This window comes from Nicotiana sylvestris, chromosome 8, assembly GCF_000393655.2.
Source record: "Nicotiana sylvestris chromosome 8, ASM39365v2, whole genome shotgun sequence".
NCBI classification, from domain to species: domain Eukaryota; kingdom Viridiplantae; phylum Streptophyta; class Magnoliopsida; order Solanales; family Solanaceae; genus Nicotiana; species Nicotiana sylvestris.
The window spans coordinates 185,014,239-185,028,373 of record NC_091064.1 but is presented as its reverse complement, the minus strand read 5'-3'; the positions used below and the strand labels follow the sequence as shown (position 1 = coordinate 185,028,373).

At 41.2% G+C, this 14,135-nt stretch overlaps 1 non-coding gene across 1 annotated transcript; it reads right to left on the bottom strand.

Moving 5' to 3' along the window:
* Positions 1–12,954: 12,954 nt before the first annotated feature.
* Positions 12,955–13,115, bottom strand: LOC138876623 (U1 spliceosomal RNA). Its single transcript, XR_011401967.1, has one exon. It is a non-coding gene; the product is annotated as a U1 spliceosomal RNA (small nuclear RNA).
* Positions 13,116–14,135: the final 1,020 nt, after the last annotated feature.

The following is a 14,135-nucleotide window of genomic DNA, read 5'->3' as shown; positions in this document are numbered from 1 at the left end:
AATCCCAAAAACTCTAAAAATATGCTTTCGATAAAAAAAACCTATCAAACCTCGTCCGAATGACATGAATTTTTGCACACACGTCACATTCAACACTATGGAGCTACTTCAACTGCCAGAATTCCATTCCGATCCTCGGATCAAAATCTCACTATCGAACCGAAAAACTTCAAAATTCGACCTTTCGGCATTTCAAGCCTAAATTAGCTATGGACCTCCAAAACACAATCTGAACATGCCCCTAAGCCCGAAATCACCCAACGGAGCTAACGGAACCATCCGATTTCCATTCTGAGACCGTCTTCACACTGTTCTGACTACGGTCAACTTTCCAACACTTAAGCTCTTATTTAGGGACTAAGTGTCCCAAAAATCTTTAAAATTCAAAACCGACCATCCCGGCAAATCAAAATAGCAGAAATAAACTCGGGGAAAGTAGTTAATAGGGGATCAGAGTGTAAATTCTTAAGACGACCGGCCGGGTCGTCACATCCTCCTACACTTAAACATTCGTTCGTCCTCGAACGAGCATAAAGACATACTTGAAGTAGTGAAAAGATGAGGGTAACAGCTACGCATATCCTGCTCGGTCTCCCAGGTCGCCTCCTCAACTGGCTGACCCCGCTACTGAACCTTTACCGATGCAATGTTCTTTTACCTCAGCTTTCTAACCTGCGTGTCCAATATTGCCACTATCTATTCAACATAAGATAGATCCTTATCCAACTGGACCGAACTAAAATCCAACACATGCGACGAATCGTCGTGATACCTCCAGAGCATCGAGACAAGAAATACCGGATGAACTCCTGCCAAGCTGGGAGGTAAGGCAAGCTCATAAACAACCTCCCCAACGTGCCTCAATATCTCAAAAGGCCCAATAAACCTCGGGCTCAACTTTCCCTTCTTCCCAAATCTCATAATGCCCTTCATAGGCGAAACCCGAAGCAAAACCCGCTCTCCAACCATATAGGAAACATCATGAACCTTCCGGTCCGCGTAACTCTTCTGTCTGGACTGGGCTGTACAGAGTCTATCCTGAACCACGTCTGTGCCCAATAATCTGGCCTACCCGGCTCAAACTAACCCACCAGGGATCTACAATGTCTACCATATAAAGCCTCATACGGTGCCATCTGAATGCTCGACTAATAGCTGTTGTTGTAAGCAAACTCCACCAATGGTAAGAACTGATCCCAAGACCCTCTAAACTCGATCACACACGCACGGAGCATATCCTCAAGAATCTGAATAGTGTGCTCGGACAGTCCGTCCATCTGAGGGTGAAATACTGTACTTAACTCTACCCGAGTACCCAAATCATACTAAACGGTTCTCCAGAACTGTGATGTGAACTGAGTACCCTATCTGAAATGATGGACACTAGAATACCATGCAGACGTACAATCTCCCGGATGTAAATCTCCGCCAACCACTCCGAAGAATAAGTAGTACACACAGGAATAAAGTGAGCAGACTTGGTCAGCCGATCCACAATCACCCAAATAGCGTCGAACTTTCTCAAAGTCCGTGGGAGCACAACTACAAAGTCCATGGTGATCCGCTCTCACTTCCACTCCAGAATTTCTATCTGCTGAAGCAATCCACCCGGACTTTGGTGCTCATACTTCACCTGCTGACAGTTGAGGCACCGAGCTACAAATCCAACTATGTCCTTCTTCATCCGCCTCTACCAGTAGTGCTGCCTCAAATCCTGATACATCTTCGCGGCACCCAGATGAATGGAATACTGCAAGCTATGGGCCTCATCTAGAATCAACTCACGAAGCCCATCAATATTGGGTACACAAATCCGACCATGCATCCTTAATACACCGTCATCGCCAATAGTCACATCTCTGGCATCACTGTGATGAACCTTGTCCTTGAGAGCAAGCAAATGAGGGTCATCATACTGATGCTCCCTGATACGATCAAATAAGGAAGACCGAGAAACCACGCAAGCTAGAACCCAACTGGGCTCTGAAAGATCCAATCTCACAAACTGGCTGGCTAAGGCCTGAACATCCATCATCATAGGTCTCTCTGATGCTGGTAAATAAGCCAAACTCCCCAAACCCTCTACCCGGCAACTCAAAGCATCGGTCACCACATTGGCCTTGCTCGGGTGATACAAAGTAGTGATATCATAGTCCTTCAGCAACTTTAACCACCTCCTCTGGCGCAAATTTAGATCCTTTTGCTTGAATAGGTGCTGCAAGCTCCGATGGTCACTACAAATCTCACAAGGAACCCCGTATAAGTAATGGCGCCAGATCTTAAGGGCGTGAACAATGGCAGGTAACTCAAGGTTATGGACAGGGTAATTCTTCTCATGTACCTTTAACTATCTGGATACGTAGACAATCACCCTACCGCCCTGCATCAACACCGCCCCAAGGCCAATCCTCGAGGCATCACAGTAGACCGTATAAGACCCCGAATCTGTAGGTAGTATCAAAATTGGGGTTGTAGTCAAAGCTGTCTTGAGCTTCTGAAATCTCGCCTCACACTCCTCCATCCACTAGAACGGAGCACCCTTCTAGGTCAGTCTGGTCATAGAGGCTGCAATCAATAAAAAACCCTTAACAAAACGGCGGTAGTAACCCGCCAAGCCAAGAAAAATGCGGATCTCTATAGCTGAGGATAGTGGGCCAACTCTGCATGGTCTCTATTTTCTTTAGATCCACCTGAATACCCTCACTCGACACCACGTGACCTAGGAATGCCACTGAATCCAAACAAAACTCACATTTCAAGAACTTAGTATATAACTTCTTCTCTATCAGAATCTAAAGCACAGTCCTTAGGTGTTGTTCATGATCTTCCCGACTCCAGGAATACACAAAAATATCATCAATAAACATAATGACGAATGAGTCAAGATACATCCAGAACACACTGTGCATCAAATGCATAAAGGCTGTTGGGGCATTGGTCAACCCAAATGACATAATAAGGAACTCGTCATGACCATACCGAGTCCTAAAAGTAGTCTTCGGGATATCTGGCTCCCGAATCTTCAACTGATAGTAACCTGAGCGCAAGTCAATCTTACAAAACACTCATGCACCCTAAAGCTGGTCAAACAGATCATTAATATGAGGCAAAGGATAACGGTTCTTAACTATAACTTTGTTCAACTGGCAATAATCAATACACATACGCATAGAACCATCCTTTTTCATGACAAACAAGACAAGAGCACCCCTAAGGTGATACACTGGGCCGAATAAAACCCTTATCAAGCAATTCCTCTAATTGATCCTTCAACTCTTTCAACTCGGGAGAAGTCATACGATATGGAGGAATAGAAATAGGCTGAGTGCCCGACAATAGATAAATTCCAAAATCAATATCTCTATCAGGCGACATACTTGGAAGATCAGCTGGAAACACATTGGGAAAATCCCGTACTACTGGAACTGATTCAACCGAAGGGGTATCAATACTAACATCTCTCACATGGGCTAAATACGTGTCACATCCCTTATTAACCATATGCGGAGATTTAAGAAAAGAAATAACTCTACTAAGAGTGTGATCTAAAGTACCCCTCCACTCAATATGCGGTACACCTGGCATAGCCAATGTCACGGTTTTGACGTGACAGTCAAGAATAGCATAATGGGGCGACAACCAGTCCATGCCCAAGATATTATCAAAATCTACCATGCTTAGCAACAATAAATTGGCTCTGGTCTCGAAACCACTAAAAGAAACCAAACACGACCGATAAATGCGGTCCACAACAAGAGAATCTCCCACAGGAGTAGAAACATAAATATGGGAACTCAAGGAATCCTGAGATACACCCAAATGCGGAGCAAAATAAGAAGACACATAAGAGTAAGTGGAGCCTGCATCGAATAGAACCGATGCATCTCTGTGACAGACCAATATAATACCTGTGATGACAAAATCAGAGGCAACAGCCTCGGTACGAGCAGGAAGGGCATAGTATCTGGCCTGGCCTCCCCCTCTAGGGCGATCTCTACCTCCTCGACCTCTACCTCTGGCTGGCTGAGCAGGTGGGGTAGCAACTGGAGCTATAACCATAGCCTGAGAACTCTGCGGGGCACGCTGTGGTTGATAAGACTATGGAGGTGCACTCCTCCCAAGTCTAGGGTAATCCCTCACCACATGGCGTGTGTCACCACACTCAAAGCAAGCTCTGGGAGGACGTGGTGGCTGTGACTGGCTTGGGCCAGGTCTACTGGACTGACCTCTAAAAGCACCCCGTGCAGGAGGCACACTAGATACCGGAGGTACATAATAAGGCTACTGAGGTCTAGGAGGAGCTGGAATACTGCTGGCTGCTGGAAGAGTTGAATGGACAGGGCGACTCATATAACCCCTACCATGACGACCCGCTGCTGGGGCACAGGCACCAGAGAAATGGCCGACTCTCGAAACCTCTTGGCCTCCCACTCCTCTCTCTCTATAGCATGCATACCCTCAATCCTCCTAGCAATGCTCACCACTTGCTGATAAGAAATATCCATCTCCAACTCACGAGTCATGCTAGACCTGATGCTGGGAATAAGGCCCTTAATATATCAGCGAACCCACTCCTGAAGAGTAGAAACCAAGGCTGGGGCATGTCTAGCCAAACTAGTGTAACAGACAGCATACTCTGAGACAGCCATGGCACCCTGGCGCAAATGCTCAAACTTTGTGTGCCATGCGTCCCTAAGGCTCTGAGGAACATACTCTCTCAGGAACAGATCTGAAAACTGAGTCTAAGTCAGTGAAGCAAGCTCATCCGGTCTATCTAACTCATAGGTGCGCCACCACTCATAGGCGGCCCCTCGAAGCTGGAAAGTAGTGAAGGAAACCCTGCTCGATCCTGATATATCCATGGTACGGAGAATGCAGTAACACTCATCTAGAAATCACAGAGCATCATCCGATGCTAGACCACTGAATAAAGGAGGCTTGTACTTCTTGAACCTCAAAAGCCTCAACTGCTCATCCTCGGAAGCTACTGCCCTATCCTCGGGCTGATCTCGGACTGCAGGCTGTACAGGAATAATCTCAAGGACCTGCTCAACATGCACTCGCTTCTCAGGGGTGTGGGCGGCAGGAGTCTGTGCTCCTCCCCCGGCCTGAGACATAGCTGCAGCAAGGGGAAGCAACCCTGCTTGAGCCAAAGTGGTGTACATGCTCATGAACTGTGCCAGAGTCTCCTGAAGAGATGGAGTAGTGGTAGTAGTAGGCGTATCAGGTGTCTGGACTCCGGTTGGAACTGCTGGTGGTACCTCGGCGGCACCTTGCGCAGGTGTTCTAGCTGCACCACGTGCGCGTTCTCGGCCTCTACCCCGTCCCCTACCTCTGACGGTTGCAGTAGGGGCGTGGGTGCCTGATCATCTTGGGTATCGCGTGTCCTTACCATATGTGAGAGAATAGAAGATAGAAGTTTAGAATTGTGATATCAAAATCTCACACGACAAGGAAATCAAATAAAATGGAATTTTCCTAACGATTACATAGCCTCTCGTAGATAAGTGCAAACGTCTCTGTACCGATCAGCGAGACTCTAATAAACCGGCTTGTGATCCATGACTCCTATCAACCTAGAGCTCTAATACCAACTTGTCACGACCCCGGTTCACCCTCCGTGAACCATCGTGACGGCACCTAGTCTCTACGACTAGGTAAGCCTAAATCGCGGAAGATGAACCAATTTGCGGAAGAATACAATTTAAAACAGAAATAATGTAATAAAACAACGTTTTAAAAGTGCCGCTAGGCATACAAAATATAACTCTCAAATCCAATATATATCTCTCCCAAAACTCGGAAACCTATGAATCAGAAGCTAAGGATATTACATAGTGCTCTAACTCTAGAATAGTCTAAAACAAGTAAATACAGAAGGGTTGTAACTACAAGAGAGAATAGAGAGAGACTCCTCGGTATGCGGACGCGACAGATATACCTCGAAGTCTTACAAGGGTCACCTCACCTCAAGGATGGTAAGTTTGAGTCAAGGTATCTATCTGCACATGAAAAACATGCGCAGAAAGGGCATGAGTACACCACAGCGGTACTCAGTAAGTGCCAAGCCTAACCTTGGTCGGGTAGTGACAAGGAAGGTCGGGGCCCTACTGAGACAAAATAAAAATATAAGATGTGATAGTACAAGATAAGCAGTACAGTCGAAAACTAACACTAAGAATTTAATACAGGAAAACAAGGAATTCAATAACTGAAATATAAGCAAAAACAATCACAAGGAAATAACCGGGGATCTCTCAATATCCTGAGGATCTCTTTGTACCCTCAATATATGCCAGGGATCTCTTGGTATCCCGAGGATCTCTCGGTATCCTCAATATATGATAGGGATCTCTTGGTATCCCGAAGATTTTTTGGTATCCTCAATATACATGCCAGGGATCTCTCGGTATCCCGCACCTCAGTTCAAATCATAAATATGTACAGGGGATCTCCCAGGATGCCGTCCCAGAGTCCCAAAGTAAAACACACAGTAGCAATACAAGAATACTCAATTAAACTCAATTTCATATCAAGTAACCAGGTACTTCTAATCTAACATGCTTCACATAATTCAATTAAGACAGTTTAAGCAAATAAACAGTTAAGTCAATTAGACATGTTTTTCTAAGTTAACAGCAGGTTTAAATTTCAAGTAAAATGAAACAGGAAAAGGAACACAATTGAAATTACTTAAAGAAAACCGAATTTTCAACAATTAGATCAAGTATGCACTCGTCACCTCACGTACAAGGCATTTCAAACATCAAATATACCAAATCCTAAGGGGAAGGTCCCCCACACAAGGTTAGACAGGCCACTTACCTCGAAGCGGCTCAATAATCAACTTGAGACCACATTGTTGCCACGAGTACTCGACTCCAAATGGCACAAATCTATTCAATTCAATTGCATAATGTAAATAACACTTCAAGTAACTAATTCTACAATTAAATTCTAAGCTAATAGCAAAATTAGGAAAAATGACCAAAACGCCCCTCGGGCCCACGTCTCGGAATCGGGTAAAATTTATATTTTCAGAATCCTCATACTCTCACGAGTTCATGAATACCAAAATTATCCAAATCTAATGTCAAATTCCTAATCAAAAGTCGAATTCTATGTCTAAGAACTTTCTTCCTACTTCTCCCCAATCTTCATCTCCAATCCGAAATTAAACGATGAAACTAACTATAGATTGATGGAATATAACTAGAAAGGGTTAAAGAATTATTATACATTGATCTCCTCTTCAATTTCCTCCTAAAATCGCCCTCTCCCGAGCTCCAAATCGAATTTCCAACTTTTGAAACTAAACCCTCGAAATTTCATATTTCTACCTAGTTGTTACCGCATCTGCAGTCAAGCTTCTGCGGTCCTTCTTTTGCGGTCCCGCTTCTGCGAAACACTGGTGCATCTGCGACTTCTCACTTAAAACCCATCTTCTACATCTGCCACTCCCCATCCTCAGATGTGGTACCGCTCCTGCGGAATCTTACCGCTTCTGCGGTCCCTACTAAACTTCCCCATTTCCGCTTCTGTGATTGATCCACCGCTTGTGCACTCGCAGGTGCGGTTATGACATAAAAACAGCTGAAGCTGCAAACTCCAAATTCCAAAAATCTTTCCGTCAACCATTCGAAATCATCTCGAGGCCCCCGGGACCTCAACCAAACCTACTAACATATCCCATAACTTCATTCAAACTTGTTTCAACCTTCGAAACACTCAAAACAACATCAAAACATCTATTTTTCATCGGATTCAAGCCTAAGAATCCCAAAAGCTCTAAAAATACGCTTTCGATCAAAAAGTTTATCAAACCTCGTCCGAATGACCTGAAATTTTGCACACACGTCACATTCAACACTACGGAGCTACTCCAACTTCCGCAATTCCATTCTGACCCTCGGATCATCTCACTATCGAACTGGAAACTTTAAAATTTGACCTTTCGGCATTTCAAGCCTAAATTAGCTACGGACCTCCAAAACACAATCCGAACACGCCCATAAGCCCGAAATCACCCAACATAGCTAATGGAACCATCAAATTTCCATTCCGAGGCCGTCTTCACACTGTTCCGACTACTATCAACTTTCCAACACTTAAGCTCTTATTTAGGGACTAAGTGTCCCAAAACTCTGCGAAATTCAAAACCGAATATCCCGTCAAATCAAAATAGCTGAAATAAACTCGGGGAAAGTAGTTAATAGGGGATCAGAGCGTAAATTCTTGAGATGATCGGCCGGGTCGTCACACCTTGTCATAACTGCAGATTCGCTTGCGTAGCGCCATTATGATAAAATTAATAAATTTCGTCTCGATCACGCATTCGCTTACGTAGTGTGGTTATGACATCTTATTATTCAAAATTTTCTTTAATTTTCCTAATAATCTGGATATAAAAGCGGCAAGGTAAAAATATAAAAAGCATATAAATATCAATTTGTCCAAAATTAATTCAAGCCAAGTTTAAGTCAATAAAGCGACCGTGCTAGAACCACGGGACTCGGGGAATGCCTTACACCTTCTCCCCGGTCAACAGAATTCTTTACCCGAACTTTGTTTTCGCAGACCAATAATAATAGAGTCAAACCTTCCATTGACCAGGGATTCAAACAAAAGGTGACTTGGAACACCCAAAAAATCAATTCCAAGTGGAGACTCTAAACAATAAAATAATCCCTACTTAAGTTTTGTCACTTTAATCGGAAAAACTCTTAAACCCACAATCCATAAAACACATATTCTGTGGGGGGGGGGGGTGTAGAAAAGGGGTGTGGCATGATTTGTCTTTGACTGGTAAAAAATTGAAATTTCCTACTTAATATATAAAGAAAGAAGAAAAAAGGCCAGGTCTTTCAGTTTTTGCTACGTTTTCCCCATTCTTTCCTTTCTTTTCTTCAGTTTTACAGCACAACAGAACATGTAACTGGAATATGAGAAAAGGGAGGGTTGGAAGTTGATTGAGATTAATCTGGTTCTTTGTAAGTTGTTAACAAGTTGAAGTTTTAACTGAAAAAAAGAAGATAAACCTTTGAGATTGTAATTACAACAAATATTTGCATATGAGAGGGAACAAGATCTTGAGAGTTTTTTCATAAATAGATTTTTTGTATATGGAAAAGTATATGTATTAAGATACAACTCTTGGAGAAACAAGTTTGTTCTTAGTGGAGTCTCATCCTACATGAAAAAAAAATAATTAAATTGTTTCACTGATTTGGTCAAAAAACATGAAATCCTCACAAAGACAATACGAAATAAACCAATGATTGTACCACTTTTAACTGAAATAATAGTGGAAAATAAAATCCTATACAAAATCATTAAATATTATACTAACAAATAATAAATATGAACCCATAATATTGTTAGATAAAGCTCTCTTACCTTTCGGCAATTTCACTAACTCATATGTGTCATTCTCATGGAGTGACTTCATCTCATCTTCCATCGCTTCGATCCACTGATCTTTGTTAGTATCTTGCATGGCTTCATCATAATTCTCAGGTTCTCCCATGTCAGTCAAAAGTACATACTCTTCAGGAGGATAGCGCATGGATTTTTGCTTCTCCCTTGTAGATCTTCTAAGAGAGGTTTCAGGAGCATTCGAAGTAGTTACCTGTGCAGGAATTGGTTGTTGATCAACCACAACTTCATCAACTGGAGCATCCATAACATCTACACCATGATGATCATTTTGATCTTGATCACTATCTCCATCATTGTCTTGGGTTCCTTCATGTGCAATAGGTGCCTTAGCAATTGAAACTGGATCAATATCAACTAAGCTCTCATTACTCTGAGAATCGATCTTCTCGGCTTTGTCAATATCTTCAATAGTTTGGTCTTCAAAGAATATTGCATCACGACTTCTAATAATTTTATTGTCAACTGGATCATAAAAATGATACCCAAACTCATCTTGACCATAACCAATAAAGATGCACTGCTTAGTTTTGACATCCAGTTTCGATCTCTCATCTTTAGGAACATGCACACAAGCTTTACACCCAAAAACTCTCAGATGATTATAAGAAATATTTTTGGCAAACCAAACTCTATCTGGGACATCACCATCCAAAGCAACTGCAGGAGACAAATTGATAACATAGGCAACAGTGTTAAGTGCTTCCGCCCAAAATGTATTTGGAAGTTTAGCCTCTGAAAGTAAGCATCTAACTCTCTCAACTAGAGTTATATCCATCCTCTCTGCCAAACCATTCAATTGAGGTGTCTTGGGCAGAGTTTTCTGATAACGAATTCCTTTTTCCTTGCAATAGTTATCAAATGGACCACAATATTCATCACCATTGTTAGTACGAATACATTTTAATTTCTTCCCCGTCTGTCTCTCAGCTAAGGCCTGAAATTCCTTAAACACGCTAAGTGTTTGATCTTTAGATTTCAAAGGATACACCCAGAGCTTACGAGAATGATCATCAATGAAGGTCACAAAGTAAAGTGCACCACATTTTGACTTTACTTTAAAGGGACCACACAAATCAGAGTGTACTAGCTCCAATAAATCGGGCTTTCTTGAGGTAGGATGGCTATGAAAGGAAACCCTTTTCTGTTTGCCAGCTAAATAATGAATACACCTTTTCATCTTTGCTTGTTTCACTCCAGAAAGCAAACTTTTCTTAGCCAAACACGTAATCCCCCTCTCGCTCATATGACTCAGTCTTCGGTGCCACAATTATGATAAAGTATCACTTTCCACCAGATTTATGGAGTCATTAAGAATAGAGCCTTGTGTCACATATAATTGACCAGACTTTACTCCTCGAGCTACTACTAACGAGCACTTGGTGAGCTTCCATTGGCCATTAAAGAGGGCATTATGGTAACCTTCATCGTCTAATATTCCTGCGGAGATCAAATTGAAAGGGAAGTCTGGAGCATGCTTGACATCTTGAAGAACTAACATTGAACCATTATTAGTTTTCAAACAAACTGTGCCAACACCAAACACCTTAACTTCACTGCATTGCCCATCTTTAACACTCCAGAATCAACATAAGTATAAGATGAGAAAAAATCTTTTCTTGGTGTGACATGTGAGGTAGCTCCAGAATCTACTATCCAGCTCGTCTCATGGGATACCAAATTGATGACGTTTTCATCATAAGCAAAAAGGTCATCTCGAACAATAGCAGCAACATTGTTCTCGTTATTTTCAGCTTTCTTTCCTTCTCTAGTGTCTCTCAATATTTTGTACTCTTTTTCATATAGTGGATTGCTCATCTCCGCGGTGGACGTAGGTCAGTTGACCGAACCACGTTAAATGTTTGTGTCACTTTTGGTATATTTCTCCTTTGTTGTATGATTTATCGTCGCTCAAGGTTTGCTTTGCTAGATTCCGCATGACACCTGATTATTTCGGTCCTAACAAGTGGTATCAGAGCGAGGTTCAAGACAGGTTCATCTTGGCGGGTTCAGTTTTAGCCGCAACATATTTGACGATAATCGTGATTTTTATCTGAGAAATTTGACCGGTGTGCTACACACGTTGAGACAAACTTTGTGGTGGAGATTTGGAGATGCAACCTGTTGAAGGCTATGTGAAGAAGGTGGATCAAGTTTATTTTGTCAGAAAATTCCGTCCAAGGGGGAGAATTGTTAGGTGTTTGCCATAATTTTCTTACCATATTTGGTTTTCCTATTTGTTGAAGGAAAGGGCAATATAATTACCTTAATTGGGTTTTCCTTTTTGTAGAAGGAAATTATAATTCTCCTATACTTGGCTAGTCTTTTTTCTTGTAGGAAAAAGTTTGGACTTCTATAAATTGAGGATCTTTCCTTCTCATTCAGTAGCATCCACAATGTAGCCATATGGGGTAAAGAGTCGTGTTTAGGGGGAGAACTTTATGGGACAAGTGTTAGTGTATCACTTGTGTTTGCCTCTTCGTGAGGTTGTTCTCTCGATATTTTGTACTCTTTTTTTATATAGTGGATTTCTCATCTCCGCGGTGGACGTAGGTCAGTTAACCGAACCACGTTAAATGTTGGTATATTTCTCCTTTGTTGTATGATTTATCGTCGCTCAAGGTTTGTTTTGCTATATTCCGCATGACACCTGATTATTTCGGTCCTAACAAATATAAATTCAACACTAAAAACCACCAATGGAACTTAAATTCTAAATTTCCCTTTACACAAAACCTCATATTTTACTAGCGTAAGTAGGAAACAACTCTTAAATATTATACTTGAATTGTTGGGGGCACTCAAATTGAGAACCCCTATGCAGTACACAAAGTATTCTTTAGTAAAAGGCGATAGAATAGTTCGCTTTGTGCTCACTGCGTGGCTGTGTGAGTTTTGCACTTCCACTTATGCTAATTTTTTATACCTAACAAGAAGGTTGGGCTTACTCTTTATTTTACGATGTGGGAGTCACCTCTCTTATTCCACTTTAGTCTCTTCACTGTTTCCTTCACTTACTCTGTGGTTTAAAATATACATTTTAAATATAAGCGACTTTCCGGATCGTTCTGCTCTATCGTTTGATTCATTCGCATAGTTGCTTTATTCATTTTAGGTTCTTGGTGATAACACTGGGTTTTCTATTGTTGCATGATATGGTTGAAAGTCTACATTTCAAATGGAAACAGCTTTGCTATTATGTCTCCATCGTTTGATTCATTTGCCTATTTAAGCTTCGATTTGTTTCCGTTTATTGCTAGGAAGAAATAGAAGCTCATATCATGAAAAGTTGCATAGAATGCGTTCGACTAAATATCTTGAAATTCCAATGATGGTTTTTGTCTTTCTAGTGATTGAATTGCAGAAAACAGAACAGTTGCGGGTTGTTTGAATTGCATCCTTTATAGTTACATTAAGATGGCTTTCTTTCGAGTAGAAAAATAAAACTCAATTGTGGGAATTCCGGGCCATTAGACAATTTAAAACCCATTGACCAGAAAATTTTAGGTGAAGAATTGGGTAGGGGCCGCGCGAACACAGGCCCCCACTACCATAAATTATGACGTAGACTCGACCACTTGGGTCGACCTTAGGCAGGCACCCCTCCAAAGTGCAATGGAGGTCACCAACCTAGGTCATAGGTCTTATTGATCGCCCATTGACCCCGTCCTGGTAAGTATGTTTCCATGAAGCTCCTTGCCATAGTTCTATACCCCTCCAACTCTTTGTTTTTCCTTCAGCCAGCCGATGAGGGACATCTTATTACTTAAGCTTTCCTCTAATATTTTCTCTGTAATGATTTTTTGATACTGAATGTTGTTTATTTCAAGTACAATTAAGATGCTTATCCATATAATAATTTTATGTACAAACATATAAACCCCTTGCTTTCCTTTCTCCCCTTCAATTTAATGTAACACACCAAGATATGAAGACGGGCAGAATGACTTTAGATGGAGATTAATCTGGTTTTGTTTATAGGTAGAAGTTAACTTTAAAAGAACTTTTTGTAAGATTGTACTATTATAATACAATTGCACTATTTGTACTATTATAATACTTAATATTGCACACGAAAGGCTATTTTAACTCTTGTTGCTTCTGTATACTTTCCTACTGTTAAACAAATACAAGAAAAGATTAAAACTCTAGCCATCTTAAGAATTAACTATCTTTTCTCTTTTCAGTTCCCCTTATAGGTTTCATTTTTCGTAACATGTCATACTCTCAGCTGAGGAAATTTTCTCCCTAGTAATAATATGAACAAATCAAGTGATCCATCTTCAATGACAAAGTTAAATGACTGTTACTGTGTTGGATTAAGGGTGTTCTATACATACAACCTAAGATTATAAAAAAAACATATGATTACTGCAAAGTCTCTTAACGAAGAACAGAGTGATATAATCAACGATTACGGAATATAATGTGCATTCCACTAGATAATCTGATACTTACTCGGATTTTATTTTTATATACAAACTTATTTCATATATATACAAGGGAAGAACTCCCTAAATAGTTTCAGATGGTGAGTATCTGTTTATATAAGATAGAGAAGTGAAAGTTACTCGCAACTACAGTAATAAATATCATTTTCATTCAAAAAGATTAACTTATTATTTAACCCAGAAAGTCTGCCAGTTAATTCCCACTTATATCCCTATTAAACATTAAAGATTATAACTGGAATTGTAGGG